The 18,161-nt window shown below is 43.3% G+C and overlaps 1 protein-coding gene and 1 non-coding gene across 2 annotated transcripts in view; both read left to right on the plus strand.

The window, feature by feature from the left end:
• The window catches only part of AGBL4 (AGBL carboxypeptidase 4), a 1,423,919-nt gene that overhangs the window by 1,083,205 nt on the left and 322,553 nt on the right, over window positions 1-18,161 (plus strand). The window lies entirely within an intron of this gene.
• TRNAQ-CUG (transfer RNA glutamine (anticodon CUG)) lies at window positions 15,622-15,694 on the plus strand. Its single transcript has one exon. It is a non-coding gene; the product is annotated as a tRNA-Gln (tRNA).

Genomic DNA, 18,161 nt, shown 5'->3' on the forward strand with positions numbered 1-18,161 from the left:
GCTTGTGCTGTTTATGGGCACTATTTGCTGTAAATTTGTTCTGATGCAAGAACTGTGCATCACTCACACAGCCCTCAACCTCAGCATGCCTGTTCCTGAAAGGGTTGCTTTTGGCTTGGCTTCCAGTGAGGAGGATCATGGACTCCAGGATGAATGAGGAGGTCTTTAATTAATGGACTAGTCTGCTCTTTAATTTGCTCACGCATTCTGCAAATCAGGACTGATTACCCACTTTGTGCCAGGCCCTGTGCTAGACACAGACAATACAGAGAAGAGAGAAGCCCTTGAGGGGCCCACAGTCTTAGATACTGGGAATTTCAACACAGATAATCAGGACCAGTTGGTGCAAAGTGAAAGGAATGGTCACTTCCACCTGAAAGTTCAGGAAGAGCTGTCTAGACAAGGCCTGTGGTTCATCCCATAGCAAATGGGTGGCTCTGGGATGCTTGCTTGGAATTCTTGAAAAGCAGAGTAGGGCATCAGTAAGGGTTTGGACCATGGTGTTAGGTGTAGACCCATGGCCTGATGCTGACTCTGCCTCCTTGCTAGCTATGTGATCTTCAGAGAGAACCCTAAGCTCTTTGAGCCTCAGTTTCCATCTATAAAAGGGAGTGGTTATAGTATATGATATAAAGCTCAATATAGATTCAGTCCATGAATGTCTAATGTCTGTAGACATTAGTTCCCTCTCCCCTGTCCTGTGCTTGCCTCTCTGGTGGCAATAGGCAGCACTGAGCCATTCTCACACTTTATAAACAGGTACATTCATAGCCAAGGCACACATTAGCAAGTTGTCGAACTCTTTCATGGTTTTCAGTGGCCTCAAGAATGAAATGCAAACTGCTAGGTAGGACAGAGCAGACTCTGTAGTATGCCCTCAGGCCTTTCAGAACCATCTCCACACATCCCTCTTCGTACTCTATGTTCCAGCCTACTGGAGTATTCACCACTTCCTAGGTGCACACATGCTTTCCCATCTCTGAGCCTTGGCTTACGTAGGAGCCTCTGCCTGGACCCCTAAGCCCCCTTTCACTTTTTTCCACCTAGAGAAATCTCCCCCACCCTATAAGAGACAGTCTAAGGCCTGCTCCTCAAGAAACTCTCCAGGACCTCACTTGTACTTAACTGCTTTCATCTCTGGGATCCCACAGCACTCTTGTGACATCTCACATTTATCTACTGGCTTTGATGGGAGCCAATGGTGCATAGGCTAATTTCTCTCACCATCCTGAAACCTCTCTGAATATTTTGGAATGGGGAAATAAGAATGAAGCTTATATTGTGGTTTCAGGAAGACTCTGGCTGACTAAGATTCCTGAGGATGCTCCCAGAGAAGTGTGAGGCTAACAACAAGCTTTGGAGCATTGTTATTCGTTAGTATCACACTCGAACCCTTAAAGAGATACACAGTGGGGGAACAATGGTTCTGAGTTAGGAAGTGGTAGAGCTGGGCATCGAGGTACTTTTCTACCATGGTACACTGTCTCATCCAAAGCCATTCATAAAGCAACAGTCCTTCAGTCCTTAGTGTGTACACAGCAGGACCAGCTTCTGGGTGTGTGACTAGTATAGTAACACAGGGCCTCATGCTCAGAAGCACTTGGTATTTCATGCTTTGTGGTTGCCATCATAAAACTCTCAGTAATTTTATCTTTGAGTTTGTATTTTATAAGCAAAATCTGATGGGACAATAAAGCATGCACCAGAGGCGTGGAGCCTGGCCTCATGCATAGTCCTGCTTCCTACCACTTCATAACTCCCCTCGCCTGGTTCTTGGCCACCCTCTCCATACACCTTCTAGAGCTCTGGGCACCACCCAACCCTTCCCTTCCCAGGATGGCAGTGCCACGGTATGTTCAGTAGATGGTTCAGCAGGGGCAAGCCTCTTGCCCACCCCTATACCTAGCCTATCCTAGCATGAGATTTACAATACCCTTCTGGGTTGTCATCTGTAATTGATTGGGGCAGGTGGTCCATGGGAATGGGAAATGTTCTCCTCAGTCTCCCTGCCCCCAGCTAGCAGGTAGAGAGGTGGGATGGGGGAGGACAGGGCGATCCTAGCAGCCAATGGGTCATCTTAGTACCTTTAATGAGATTTTAATCCTGCTTTTTGAATAAGGGGCTTTGTATTTTCATTTTGTATTGAGCCCCACAAACTATGTAGCCAGTCTTGGTGTTAGGCCCTGTGCTGGGCACCAGGGATACAGATTTGAATCACATGACTATAACCTCTGCCTTCAAGGTGGTTATTGAGTCTAGAGTTTGGACTAGTTGAGAAAAATGGCAAACTTTTTCTATAAAGGACAATAGAGTAAATATTTTAGGCTTTGCAGGCCAACCGATCTCTGTCACAGCTACTCAGCTCTGCCTTTGTAGCACAAAAGCAGTCAGAAACAGTGTGTAAATAAATGAGAGCATGTTTGCGTTCCAATAAAACTTTATGGACAATGAAATTTGAATTTCACGTAACTTTCACATCACAAAATAATTTCCCTTTTATATGTTTTCAGTCATTTAAAAACCTACAAACCATTTTTAGCTGTGGGCTGTACAGAAATAGGCATCAGGCCAAATTTGGCCAGCGGCCTGCAGTTTGCTGAGCTTGAGTGAGACAATCTCTAAGGGCCTTCTGGCACTCACTCAGGTGAGCTTCAGAAAGCTGGGTCTTTACTCTCACTTTCTTTTCCTTTGTTGTTTTTTTGGGTTTTTTTGTTTTATCTCTCAATCTCTCTCAAGTTCTCTTCTTGCCCTTGCTTTAATTCCCCTCTCACTCTCACTCTTCCTACATATACACCAAACACACACACGCACACACACACGCACATGCACACACACACACATCTGGTTTAAAAAGCCACTGATACATCCATCCCAGCACAAGGAGCTCTTTCTTCTTTCAACTGGTATAAGTACACGAGCCAATGCTCTCTCTCCATAGGGGGCCAGCTGCCGAATTCTTGCTTGCTGCGTAATTACAAAGCCATTGAAGCAGAGACAAGAGGGGATCAAATGTAGTGCTCTACTTGCAGAGAAAAAATATTGACACATTTAGGGACATAATAGGCAGATGAAGAAAAGCATGTCCTCTATTCTCTGCTCCATCTATATCCACAGACACATCTTTATAAATGTGTTTTTGAATAGGATACAAATACAATATTCAGAGAAGCAGTGGACAATTGTCACCATCTGCCATCTGCCCACATACAGGAGCTGGCTCAGGGAAGAAAAGGTTTGATTTAGAGAAATTGCAACACTTCATGAGAAGAATGCAAATAATTTATTATATTTTCTTATTTGCCTACTGTGTGCGCATAGCTAGAAGGCTCTTAGAAGCAGGGAAGTATGTAATGAAAAAGAATACAGACTGTGGAAACTGTGAACTTGGATTCAAATCCCTGGGCTAGAACTTGAGGTATGCTGCCTAGAAAGAGTAACTGAAATTCTTCGAGCTTTGGTTTCCTCATCAGTATAAGAAGGGTGATGCCTACATTTCAAATTTGTTAACACGAATTAGAGATTTGAGCTAAGAGAAATAAAGCACAAAGTACAGTACCTGGCACATGGTAGGCATTTGCTCAGTAGTAGCTGTGGAAATGCTAGAGCTAGGAAGAGGCAGGGCCAAGAGTCAAGCCAGGGTGTGACTGCAGTGCTTGGTCCCCTGCAGAATGCTGCTAGAGTAAGTGGTCTGGAGTAGGACGGCCCTCTGGGGACCACAGCTGGGGAAACAAAGGCTTGACCAGCTACAAATAATGTCTTCCTCTTTGTTTATTGGTGATCAGACCTTTTTAATTCCACCAGTCATCCAATGAATGTTGGACAAAAACATCTAGTAACTTAAAGTAACTACAAAAAAGAACAATTGAAAAACCCCTGACCTCTTAGATCACCATCTGTTTACCAGCTCTGTAGTCTCCTCTGATTCTGCTCATTCATTAATTTATTCAAGTGTGTTTATTGGGCATTGTGTTAGTCTGTTTGGACTGCTATAACAAAAATACTATAGACTGGCTAGCTTATCAACAACAGAAATTTATCTCTCATAGTTCTGGAAGCTGGAAGTCCAAGATCAAGGCACTGGCAGATTCAGTGTCTGGTGAGAGCCCACTTCCTGGTTCATAAATGGCCATCTTGTTATCACCTCACATGGCAAAAGGGGTGACAGATCTCTCTGTGGTCTCTTTTATAAGGAGATTAATCCCATTAGTGAGGACAGAGCCCAAATCACCTCCCAAAGGCCCCACATCCAAATACCAACATATGGGGGATTAATTTTCAATATATGAATTTGAGAGGACACAAACATTCAGTCTACAGCAAACAGCTACCCTGTGCCATGCGCTATGATTAAATGCTGGGGCTATAATGACGAATGAGACACAGTTTTTGCCTTTAAGTTGCTCACAGTTGAATGAGAAAATAGACAATTACAGAATGGTAGCTAAGGTGCTATGGTAGAGGAAGAACAAATGCAGAAAAATGGCATCTAAACCATTGGAGGGAGGCAGGGCAGGTCAGATAAGGCTTAACCTGTAAACTGAGATCTGAAAGAGGAGTGGGAAGTAACTAACCAAAGAAAGATTGTGACAGAAAGGATGTGGCAGGCACAGAAAACAACATATAAGAGGAGATGGAGGCAAGAGGAAAATGTGGTGTAGGGGGACTAAAGATGATCAGCCTGGCCGGATTCTGGACTATGAGGGGATTGGTGGCAAGTATGGAGGCCACAGAGGCTGGCAGGGGCAGAGTGATCATGTTAGATAGTTTAGACATTATTTTGTCAATGGGAAATTTAAAAGAGAAGAGCAGCATGTCAGATTTGCATTTTTGAAATTTGACTCTGGTTGCAAGGTAGAGAATGGGTTGAAGGAAGTGAAACTAAAAGCAGGGTGGAAGACCAACTCACAACTGTGATCATGGATAGATTGCTTTGCATTTTGGAACCTGTTTCTTCATCTATAAAATAGAATTATGAAACATACATATTGCAGGGCTTAAATGAGCCAATATAAACAAAATACTGGGTCAGGTAAGTGCTTATCTATGCCCCCTGCCCACCTGGCCCAAGGCTTAACACAGAGCTCTGTATACAATAGGTGGTAAGCAAGGTGCATCTATTGCTTATTGAGTGACTTCTGTCCCCTGGAAGCATCAAAATGAAGAGGCCGATGATATTTATAGACAGAGGGTGGACTACTGCTCAGGGTTCTGAACACCTATATCCTAACCTAAAATAAATCTTTGCCTCAAGTTCTTGGAAGGAAACATCTGCAAAGAATAAAAACAGCCCTCCCCCCTCTCCCCACAAAAAGAAAATTCCACAACATAAAAAACAAAACACAATCAAAAAACATACTTGAAACTGATAAACCCCAGCATGGAACCTCAGCCTAAGTTCTGGGAGAACTCCATTTGGCAACATGAGGCAAATCAACATGGCTTCCCTTCCTTAAGACCTCATAGGAGATCCTGCTTGGCTTTTTCTGAGAGTGAGGAGAATACCTCTTCCCAAGAAGAAAGGCCCTTGGACTATTCTCTCCTCTATAGAATGTTGGAAGTGAGAAATCTAGAGGTATCATGGGAAAAACTCCCACTTCTTATACAATGGCCCAGTCAGTCTCCTTGATCTGCTGCAGAGCTCCTCATGCTCAAAGAGAAATACCATCATTGATCCTTAGAACTGGATTAAAGGGTAGGGGAGGGACTCAGAGCATCCTTAAATCTTGTGAGCCTATACTAACACTATCTAGATGTATATTTCAAAGTTTTACTGGGCTCCATCTTTGCCTGGAAACTCTAAAAAGAGCTTTGTGGGGTACCTGGGTGGCTCAGTCATTAAGCGTCTGCCTTCGGCTCGGGTCATATCCCAGGATCCTGGGATCGAGCCCCGCATCGGGCTCCCTGCTCAGCAGGAAGCTTGCTTCTCCCTCTCCCACTCCCCCTGCTTGTGTTCCCCCTCTTGCTGTGTCTCTCTCTGTCAAATAAATAAATAAAATCTTTAAAAAATAAAAAAATAAAAAGAGCCTTGTTGTTTTAGGGAAAGCAGTTTATCTGGTACCAAATCAAGTCCAGGAGGGTATTTCCAGTGCTACCAAAGTTAATGAACCAAGAACAAGAGAGGTGGTTATCCCCTGAGAATTTAAAAGGCAAACAGAGGGGCACCTCGGTAGCTTAGTCAGTTAAGCGTCTGCCTTCAGCTCAGGTCGTGATCTCGGGGTCCTGGGATTGAGCCCCACATCAGGCTCCCTGCTCAGCCCCCAGACTGCCTCTTCCTCTCCCTCTCCCTCTTTCTCTGCCCCTCCCCCTCCCCCTGCTTATGCGTGCACTTGCTCGCTCTCTCTCTCTCTCATAAATAAATAAAATCTTTAAAAAAAATAAAATAAAATTCAAACAGAGCTAAAACCTTAATGCTGGACAGATAAATGTGAAAAGTCAACTTTCACTATAGGAAATACAATGAATGAACAAGATAATGAAAAAGAATTCAAACCCACTGAATCATCTTTAAAAAAAAACAATTAAAATAACAGTCAGATCCCATATGATTATTACATTAACAAAAAATGTTTTCAAAGTTATAATCCCCCATGCTGGCAAAGCTATAGTAAAATCTTTATCTCACACCCTATTCATGGGAGTGTAAATTGGAATGATTCTACTGAAAAGCAATTTGGTAATATGTATCAGGAGTAATAAAAAGGTACATCTTTCTGACCCAGCAATTCCACTCTTGAGTATTCACCCCAGAGAGATAATCTAATCCAAATGAAGGAAAAAATTGTATGCAGGAAGATTTTTATCATAATGTCATTTACAATAACAAAATAATAATAGCCTAAATGTCCTATATTTAGGTAAACTATGCACTTTCACTAAATAGAACATTATGAAGTTATTAAAATAATGTTTAGAATGACTGTGTAATACTGTTGGAAAACTTCTTATGATCTAATGTAACCTAAAAATAGCGGAATACAGAAAGTAGAGACTTCTGCAAGATGGTGGCATAGGAAGGTCCTGAACTCACCTCCTCCCATGGACACACCAAATCTACAGCTACCTAAGGTCCATTTCCCTCTGAAAAAGATCTGAGAAATAGATGAACTGCTTCTTCCCAAAAAAAAGGATAAAAAGATCACATCTGGACAGGTAGGAAAGGCAGAAATACAGACTGCCCAATAACCCCACCCCTGTGCGGAAATAGGGAGGGATCTCAGGAGTCCGGTGTTTCTCCCTGAGGAACAAGGGATCAGTGCCCTATATCAGGCATCCTAACCCCTGGGATCTGCACCAGAGAGACTAGCCCCCAAAACAGTTGGCTTAGAAAACCAACATCCAAGGGACCCAAAGTGCTATAGGAAACTGAGATTCCCCTTCCAAAGGCCTTAAGTGCAATCTCCCTCACACCAAGACCCACCAAAAAAACAACAGTTTGAAAAGCACCTAGACTATGTGTGAAGGAGATGCATTTGCTAATCTAAAAGCATCTGCTGAAGAAGCAGGGGATAGTTGAAACTCCCTGGAGATGGAGGTGCTAGCAGATACATTTTGCACTCACTCTACCTATCCTGCTAGCACAGATGGGTGAGCTTGGATGCAGCACCCTCCTGCTGTCTTGCTAAGGCAGGCAGGGGCAAGCAGTCATGGCACTGTCCTACTGCCTTGCTGAAGCTGGAGAGAGTGCAGGGGGTTGCAGCACTGCCCTGGTCCCTGGCTGGGGCAGGCCGGTGCAAATGGTCCTGGCATTCTCCTGCTCCCTAGCAAAAGTCAGGGAACATGGGTGATTGTGACACTCACCTGCTCCCTGGCTAGGGCTGGCAAGCACAAGTGATTGCAGCATTTTCCTGTTTCCAGCCTAAAGCCAGCACGAGTGCAGATAAGGCACTATCCCACTGCTTTCCTGAAGCCCATGGGCACACACAGTCAAGACCTGTTCCCACTGCCTTTCTGAAGCCAGCAAGTATGCCCTGCCCCCAGTGCTCTCTAACCGCCTATCTAAAGCCAGTGGGTGCACACAGTCCACACAGGGGATGTCCCTTGATCGCCTGGTCCTGGTGGCCAAGGGGACTGGCATTTCTGAGCTCCATGAGAATGTAACCATCAAAAGGATAGTTCTTGGCAGGCTACCACCCCCAGAGCACTGCACAGAGAGGCACACTAAAATGCAACAACCAGTCTTCCTGTGAAAAAGGCCTATTTACTTGGCCTGGAGCTTTAGCCCAAGGGATAGGCTTCGGGTTTCCCAAACATCTAGAGGCTAGGGAGGCACTCCGGGGGAATGTAAGCAGGGAGATACCATCCTTGTGCACCAGATTGGCCTTGCTTCAATTTAAGGAGACCTTTCAGAAAGCAGATTATACACTCATCTGGAGCCCCAGTTTTTGCAACTGTGTCCCGGGGAACACCTCCTGATATTCTGGTCTGCAGGTCAGCAGAGATTATGATTGTGGGCCCCCAGGGCTGTATATACAATTGATCTTTGAACAACATGGGTTTGGACCATGGGGGTCCACCTATAACTGGATTTTTCTATATAAATGCAGTGCAATACTATAAATGTATTTTCTCTTTTGTATGATTTCTTTTTTTTAAGATTTTATTTATTTATTTGACACAGAGAGAACATGAGAGAGCACAAGCAGGGGGAGCAGCAGAGGGAGACGGAGAAGCAGGCACCCTGCTTGACAGGGAGCCGGATGTGGGACTCCATCCCAGGGTCCCGGGATCATCTGAGCTGAAGGCAGATGCCCAACCAACTGAGCCACCCAGGGGCCCCTGTTTTTTTTTTTTTTTTAAAGATTTTATTTATCTGAGAGAGAGGGAACACAAGCAGGGGGAGTGGGAGAGGGAGAAGCAGGCCTCCCGCTGAGCAAGCCCGATGCGGGGCTCGATCCCAGGACCCCGGGATCATGACCTGAGCCGAAGGCAGACGCTTAATGACTGAGCCACCCAGGCGCCCCATGGGGGCCCCTGTTTTGTATGATTTCTTAATAACATCTTCTTTTCTCTAGCTCACTTTACTGTGAGAATACAGTGTATAATACATATAACATACAAAATATGTGTTAACCATCTGTTTATGTTATCAGTAAGGCCTCTGGTCAAGGGTAGGCTATTAGTACTTAAGTTTTTGGATAATCAAAAGTTATACATGGATTTTCAACTGCATGGGGGAGTTGGTTCCCCTAACACTCATGTTGAAAGCTGATGTAGGTACATTCGTATCAGACAAAAGAGACTTTAAAGCAAAGATTGTAAAAAAAGACAAAGAGGGGCACTGCATAATGATAAAGGGATCATTCTGGCAAGAAGATAAAGCATTTATAAACATATATGCATTCAACATAGGAGTACCAAAAAATATAAAGCAAATATTAACAGACCTGAAGGGAGAAATTGACAGCAGTACAACAATAGTAGGAGATTTTAACACACCACTTACATCAGTAGATAGATTGTCCAGACAAAAAATCAATAAGGAAACATTAGCCTTAAACGACACAGTACACCAAATGGACTTACTAGATACATACAGAATACTCCATCTAAAATCAGCAGAATACACATTCTTCTCAAGTGGACATGAAACATTCTTTAGGATAGATCACATGTTAGTTCAAGAAGACTGAAATTATATTAAGCTTCTTTTTAAACATAGCAATATGAAACTAGAAATAATTACAAGAAGAAAACTGGAAAAACTACACTGAGATTAAGTAACAGTTTACTGAACATCTACTGGGAGAAATCAAAAGTACCTAGAGACAAATGAAAACAGAAATACAACATAACAAAATCTGTGGGATGCAGCAAAAGTGGGTCTAGGAGGGAAATTCATAGCTATACAGGCCTACATCAAGAAATAAGAGAAATCTCAAACAATTTAAATTTACACCTAAGGGACGAGAAAAGCAAGAACAAACAACACCCAAAGTTAGTAGAAAGAAGGAAATAATAAAGATCAGAATGAAAATAAATGAAATAGAGACTAAAAAGATAATAGAAAAGATCAATGAAATTAAGAGCTGGTTCTTTGAGAAGGTAAACAAAATTGACAAACCATTAGCCAGACTCACCAAGAAAAAAAGGAGGGCTCAAATAAATAAAATCAGAAAATTAAAGAGGAGAAGTTACAACTGATACCACAGAAATATAAAGGATGATAAGAGACTACTATGAACAGTCAAGTACCAACAAATTGGACAACCTAGAAGAAATGAGTAAATTCCTAGAAACTTACGATCTCCTAAGACTTTTATTTGTTGAGAGGTTGTAGACTACTGATTAAATTTCATTACTAGCAATAAGTCTGTTCAGATGTTCTATTTCTTTCTGAAATACAGTGGAATACTACTCAGCCAGAATAAAGAATGACATCTTGCCATTTGCAAGAACATGGATGGACTTTAGGGTATTATGCAAGTGAAGTAAGTGAGACAGAGAGGGACAAATAACACGTGGTTTAATTTGTATGTGGAATGTAAGAAACAAGATAGAACAAAACCCAGACTCATAAACACAGAGAACAGATGGGTGATTGCCAGAGAGGAGGGGTTGGGAGGGGTGATGTACAAAATGGGTGAAAAGGATAAAGAGCTACAAAATTCCAGTTATAAAATAAATAAGTCATGGGGGTGTAATGTATAGCATGGGGAATATAGTCAATAATATTGTATTAACTTTTTATAGTGACAAATGATAACTAGACTTACTGTGGTGATCATTTCACAATGTACACAAATGTCAAATCTCTATTGTATACCTGAAACTAACATAATATAGTATGTCAATTATACCTCGGTAAAAAAAAAAAAGAATACAGAAAGTAGCAAAGTCATATTATGCCATGGCTATGTGCTTGTTTTCTGTATGTAATTATTACCCTTACAGTTCAAGCACAGCTACTTAGGACAGGAAACAGCATGGAAAATATGGAAATGGTTTTTGAGACATTATGATTTTCGTGTGTGTTTTCCTCTTTATTTTGACATCACTAATATTATTAATCATACTATATACAATGGAAAAAGTATTTTTAAGGACATGGGCTTTATAGTCAGAAGCTCAGCTTAAACCTTAGCTCTGTCATGTACTAGTGTGACTCGGCAATTTACTTAACCTTTTTGAGTGTCAGTTTCCTAATCTCTACAATGAGGGTTAAAGACCAGCATTATGAGAGTGCTGGGAGGAAAAAAGAATAAACCTTTAACAATGCACCTGTTACATGGATGTTCAGTTATGGTTTTTAACATTTTAAGTTTTTTCTAGAAAGGATTTATTAGTTTAGAAAGATCTACACACACATATACATACACACATAAAAAGGTTAAAATAAATTTAAAAAGGTTAGGAAAATTTAACAAGGGAAAATAAGGGCAGTTTAATAAGTGTTAATTCCCCTCACTTTCCCAATTCCTATCTCTTTAAAGTGCAGTGGGATTTAAGAATATTCTGTCTCCATTGTTCAGAAAGCAGAGATGAGCGATGCTTGTTTTTCAAAAGCAAAAGAAAAGAAAAAATGAAAAAGAGACATCTCCCCCACCCCACTGTACTCCTAAACACAACACAAGACAACACACATGCACATGCACACACGCACAGACTTGCACACCCTCTCATCAGACTTCAAGATGTGTCCGTGGAGTTCCAAGAAAATAACATTTTGTCTTTTTTTGTGGTGAACACATTTGCTTTCCCCACGTAACAAAAGGTATCATTTTGCTTTTAATTATGGGTTGTTATTATGCATTGCTTTTATTTGGCAAAGATGTTTGTTTCAGGAAAATTAATTTAGACAGTTCCATTTTTCAAATAACAATACCTTCTGTCCCAGGCTTACAAAGAACAATTAGATCTGGATTCTTTCCCCACAATCAAGCTGGCAATTTCTTATGGAAAGTCATGGTCAATCAGCATGGAATGGAGCTTCCACGAGAGTCAGTCAAATGCAGAAAATAGACTTTTATGGCCTGGCACTTTTACTTCCTGCAGTACATATGACTCTGACATCATGCAGAAGCATTACTCTGGCTGGGCAGGAACACAGATTAATGTTGCCTCACTTTCAGTGCCAGAGTTTTATTCTGAATGTCATGGTATTTTTCACAGGAACTCCACAGTTTCATGCAATTCAACAAACATGACTGAAGGCCCGCTCCGTGCCAAGTACAGTGGTAGGAGCTGGAGATACCGATCTGAATCACGCAGCAGCCTTGCCCACAAGAGCTCACAGCCGGGTGACTCACAGATAATTGCAACCCACAGTGATAACGTCTGTGGCCAAGGGTAGTGCAAGGTGCTGAGGGGACTTGAAGAGGCACCTAACCCAGCCTGGGAGAGGAGAAGGTGATGATATAAGAGAAAAGCCATAAATAGAGAAAGAGGGGAGGAAAGGCTTTCCACGCAAGGATTCTTGGAAGTAAAAGTAAAAGTCTTACCAGACTATGTTCCATTTATCCAGAGGTTATGTGTCCAGCACTAGGCTAACTGCTTTACTAGTAGATGGGTTGCTAAACCCATTTCAAAGTATTTTACTCACCTGCCCATGGTCATTTAGCCAGTATGTGGTAGAGACAGATTCAGGCAAATTGTTGGCTCATACAGCAAGTAAGCGGCAAAGCTAGATCCAGAACACCTAGCTTCTGGCTTTCAGGTGTTTCTGATTAATTAGCTGATTCAGTCCCTACTGTGCATGGTTCTGTGTGGAGCTATGGTGAACTCCTTGGCACTCTTGCTAAATCTGAAGGAGGGGCGCCGGGGTGGCTCGGTTGTTGGGCGTCTGCCTTCGGCTCGGGTCATGATCCCAGGGTCTTGGGATCGAGTCCCACATCGGGCTCCCTGCTTGGCGGGAGGCCTGCTTCTCCCTCTCCCACTCCCCTTGCTTGTGTTCCTGCTCTCCCTATCTCTCTCTCTGTCAAATAAATAAAATCTTAAAAAAAAAAAAAATCTGAAGGAGAATGGGAACAAAAGGACTTTGTTGAACTTTCTTGAGTGCGGTAAGATCTTTTTAGAAGTCAGATCCTCCAGGGTGGCCCGGGTGGCTCAGTCGTTAAGTGTCTGCCTTCTGCTCGGGTCGTGATCCCAGGGTCCTGGGATCAAGCCCCCTGCATCGGGCTCCCTGCTTAGCGGGAAGCCTGCTTCTCCCCCTCCCCCTCCCCCTCTTGTATTCTCTCTCTCGCTGTCTCTCTCTCTGTGTCAAATAAATAAATAAAATCTTAAAAAAAAAAAAAAGGAAGTCAGATCCTCCAAACTCTTCTGTGTAAGTAGGGGAGAGTGACCTTGATACTCTCAAAAACCTGAAACTTTAATATTTTATTGAGTCCTGTGTTTTGTTTAAAAAAAGAAAGATGTGGATTTTATATTACATCCCATAATGTAGTAATGTTTGTTGTAATATAAAAATTCTGAATGAAATCATATTTTGGTTTAAAGACTCTTCTTATCCCCATTTTAGAGACATGGAAATGAGAGACAGGTTTTGTAATCTGTTTAAGAGCTATCCCACTCATGAGTGGTGTATGAGTGTACGAGCTAAGATTTGTGTCCATCGTCTGTCCTTTGCTGTTATCCATGACACAGACCTGTGGCTTCTTATTCTGGCCCCAGGACTCTCACAACCACCACATTTCACCTATGTCTGTGCTCCATAGGCCTTATTCAAGAAGTATCCATAGGAGTCCAAATACAGCTCTCCTGGTACGTCACTGCATGACCTGGCCAAATCCTATCATCCACCAGGCCTCAAAACACCCTTCTAAGGACCCTAAGGAAAGATTTCCCTCACACCTCGGGTCAGGAAAGGTAGACTCTGTAATTCAACTGTTTTATTTGGGGTTTTATTTGTTTGTTTTGCTTTTCCCTTAGGACACTGGGTATTTTGTAGCTGAGTTTTCCACTATGTCAAAGTTGTTCAAAAGCTGAGAGCCAAATTCATACCCCACCCCTAGCAAGTGAACAGAGTATCTTAGGATATGAGTTGTGAGTTATGACCTCATACCTAGCACCAGCTAATTTCTCCTGTCTTTGTTTTTCTTTTTCCCCATGTCTTTAGTTACACTGTTTTTATTTTGTGGCATTCTTTCATTGTAAGCTTCTTCAAATTCTTTTTTGGAATGAGTTATATATTAAATGACCAAATATGAAAATAAACAGTTGATGTTTCCAGGAGATCCCGATAGTCGTAAGTACTAAATGTCAAGCACAAACAGACTCATTAGTGCCCAGTCCAGACTCCTGTCCTGTTTTTTTCTTAAAAGTTGGCCCCACTTTCCCAGTGAAGAGTAAAATAGCCTTTATACTTTAAGGGCCATTTCAGTTACCGCCTCTTGAAGGAGGTCCTCTTGATAACTCCTCAGTTAAAACCATTTCAAGCAAGTAAACAACATGACATTGGAACTCAGAACAAATTCATAGCAAAACCCTCCCCTGCCTCTATTCCCCTACCCCGCTCCCTTGCTTTCCTTAATTTTTTTCTAGGCATCTGTGCTTTTCTAGGCACTGGGCTGTAGACATAGATCTCTTCTTTTCACTCCACTGAAGGAGGCATGCAAGCAAACAAGACGGAACAATGTGGCAGGTGACCTCGGGCTGCTCCCTTGCCCTCCGTGGACTCGGTCTACTTTGCTTTGACATAAAGTAGTTGGGCTAGGTGATTTCCAAAGCTCCTTGCTCTGACACCCCAGAGGCTGTGAACGGGATAGCTTCACTCATGCTGCATCTCAGTGACCTTAAGGATGAAGAGTAAGCACAGTTTTAAAGTATAAATTGAGGGCCTCAAAGGCATATCTTTTAAACTCTGAAGTTTGATCCTGTAAAAGAAAGTTGTGAGTTGCTCAAAACCTATGAAGAAAGAGAATTTCTAATCACGTAACTTGCTCTGGTAATGATATAAAATGGTACATCTCCAACAGACTTCTCGAGGCCCTATCAGAAGGCAGAACAGGGAGAATAGAGAGAGATGAAAAATACGCAGCTCCTGACCTTGGAGGAGAAGACAGGGGGTAAGAGATGAAGAGAGGAGAGAAGGAGTTGGGGAAAAAAAACACGCTAGTATGTAAACACCTAATTATAATGTGAGACACTATTAAATCAATACTGGGTGCTCTGAGGTCCATGGGTGCCCTGGGCGGTGGGGGGGGGGGGGGCATCTGTCAGCTATGTATACATCCTCTCCAGCCTTGAGCTGCGCCATCACTTTAGAGGCCATGTCTGTTCCTGTGGGTGCCCACATGACCTCATAGAGCCTGGAGGGAGCAGAGGGTAGGGAAGAAATGATCTGGCAGGGAACCTTCTGGGTCATGACTGGAACAGCCTTCCTCTTGCTGTTTCTTGATGCACAGCTCTTGCCTCCAGAGCTCTGCTGGTGAAGTCCTTTAGCACAAGTCCCCCTCTAACTGTGGGGTTTCAGGATGAGACGTGACATTTCTCTCCAGCAGGAGTGAGGGTTTCAGCTGTTTATCCCGCCCTCTTAAAAACCTGATCTACCCTTCCATATGTGATCTTTGAACACATATTTAAGACACAGTCCGCTCTGCCAGGAATGCTAAACCCCACCCTTCCTGTCATGGAGTCTAGAGTGTAATCAGAATGACTAATCAAATATAAACACAGCTAAATGGGGGCGCCTGGCTGGCTCAGTCGGTGGAGCGTGCGACTCTGGATCTCAGGGTTGTGGGTTCGAGCCCCACATTGGGTGTAGAGATTACTTAAAAAATAAAAAATCTTTGCAAAAAACATACAGGTAAATGTAGAATTTCAAACCGTGAACACAACGAAGGGAAAGTACAGAAGGTCCCGCACACAGTCCGTGGTAGCTTCTACCACTAACCCTGTGTGCAGAGGCTGTTCCAGTTCTATAGCATCACCCACCACAGCCCCTACTGCTCCTTCGCCTACAAACCCGGGAAATCAGCCAAAGTATTTTCCTCATTTCTCACAACTAACTGCTCTCACGGCTAACCCGAGCACAGGCTTCAGAGGTCAACAGTATCAGTTTGAATCTAGGCTCTTCCCCTTAGTAGCTGGGAGCTTGGGCAAGTACTCCAACGTCTTGGCCCTCATCTTCTTCATCTGTAAAAAGGGGTAACAGTGGCTGCCTCAGAAGGTGCCGAGCGCTGGCACATAGTAAGTGCTCAGCAAATGGCCGCCGCCGCTGCTCCTAATCCTGCTTCCAAAATGGCTTTGCAGTTTCCTGTGCTCCTCTCCATTTCCGCTCTCCCTGCCTTGTGCAGGCTGCCAGAGGCTGAACTAAAATGCTCCTTTAAGCTGCCCTGGGGATGAAAGCCACGTGCATGCCTGACTTTTCCAATAGCAGGAAGCTCCGAGAGCAGAAACCACTCAGCGAAATACATGGAAGCAATCTCCCATGTGCAGCCCCAGCTTTTGTCTGCCACCCCACTCTACTTCCAGCTGAATTTAACCCCGAGTTGGGGGATTCGGTTTCCACCTTGAGTGAGGCTCGCTCTCTCTCTGAGTAAAATGCTAATGCATTTTTTATTATCCTGATGGGAGCAGGTACCCGAAGGGAAGCTGAGCCTCAGCCACTGCTCGGGTTCCCCTAGAATGTGATGGGGTTGGGGGGTGCCCAGGGGTGGTATCTGGACATCAGCCGGTGGGCCAGGTGAGGCTTGAGGATACTTTGAACCCAGTCATAGTACCTTTCCTCCTAATTTTCTTTAGAGAACTTACTATAATTGAGATTAATTCATATTGTATCATTATTTGCTTAATATGTCTGTCTTTTCCATTTCGCTATTAGCTATCTCTGAACACAGAGACTGTCTCTCTCTTGCCCTATCCTCAGGAACATGCCTGGCACAGAGTAGATGCTCCATTCATGTTTATTGAATTAACTAACAAATAAATAAGTGAAGGGCCAAAGAGTGAGTGCACAGTGCTATCTGGGAAAGCCGTGTCACCCAGCCGTTGTTTAGTATGAGAAGTGGAAAGAGGGCCATGTCGAGGGCAGGAGGTGGGGCTGGTGAGCCAGGGAAGGCGGTGGTAAGCGGTATGGTCAGGTAAATAGAAGGCAGGGATCGCACTTCAGTGGGGTGTGGGCATGAGCTCAGGGCCTTGAGACGGTGGTTTACAAACTTTCATAATCCCTGCTCCTTTTCCTCAGAGGGGATTGGTTCTCCCCACTCCTTCCCCTGCCAGGTGAGAGTCAGTCTTCTATATATGACACTGACCCACATGATTAGGCCCACTTTTATTATCTGGAGTTTGGTTCTGAACATAATAGGTAACTTTTTGTTTGTTTTCCAAATGTAAGTTTATATTAAAATATAAAAACTGCTTTTTCAAATAGCACATAAAACCCACGGAGATTTTTCAAACCCTTCTTGAATGCCATGCTAAGAAATCTACTCTTTATTAGAAATACAATGTGGATCATTAAATTATTCTAAGAAAGGCGAAATTTAATTTTAGAATGATCAAGCCTGCAGCCAGGGAGGACGCTAGACTGGAATAAGAGAGATCAGAAGCAGTGAGTTTAGAGAGGGCCAATGGCATGTGAAATACTTTTCTGGGAGCAGGCTCTGCCTGGGGTAGGGCAGGGAGGGGGCAGGAGAGCCCTAGATGCTTTGAAAATGACTATGGCTATGGAGGAGAGCAACTGAACAGGGAAGTAAGGTTGCAGGAAAAGAGGGCCTGAGCCCTGAATCCAAATGTGTGCCTGTGGCCCTGTGACCCCTGTTTCCGGAGGGTGTTGATCCTCAGGTCTTCCCCAGGATGGCCGGCTTCTGGAGTGATAGGAGAATGCACAGGGATACTGATGCTCTTGTTTAAATCATCTCCAGTCTATGCCATGAAAGACTGACTTTTCCCCAAATAGCTATTCTGCACGAAACACAGAAAGCAAAACAGAACACATAATCAGCGACTATTCTCTTCTACCACGCAGAACCCCACACATCAAACCAGCCCCTGAGCTCCCAGAACACCACGTCCCTTTCTCATTCTGAGAAGTAATTGCAATGCAGTTCGTGACCAAAATGAAAAGTCCATTTTTAACCATAGCCTCATAATTACCCATCCAGATGAAGAAAGCCAAAGTCTCTGTGGTCCAATCCCTAGGTCCCCAAGGCAGAATCAGAGGATTCTGAGAAAAATTATGGGACCAACGTGTGTGTCTACTGGGAGAGAGGGGAACAAAACTAAAG

Source organism: Mirounga angustirostris, unplaced genomic scaffold (genome assembly GCF_029215605.1).
Source record: "Mirounga angustirostris isolate CCGP_5_RB_7025 unplaced genomic scaffold, mMirAng1.0.hap1 SCAF_4, whole genome shotgun sequence".
In the NCBI taxonomy this organism is placed as follows: domain Eukaryota; kingdom Metazoa; phylum Chordata; class Mammalia; order Carnivora; family Phocidae; genus Mirounga; species Mirounga angustirostris.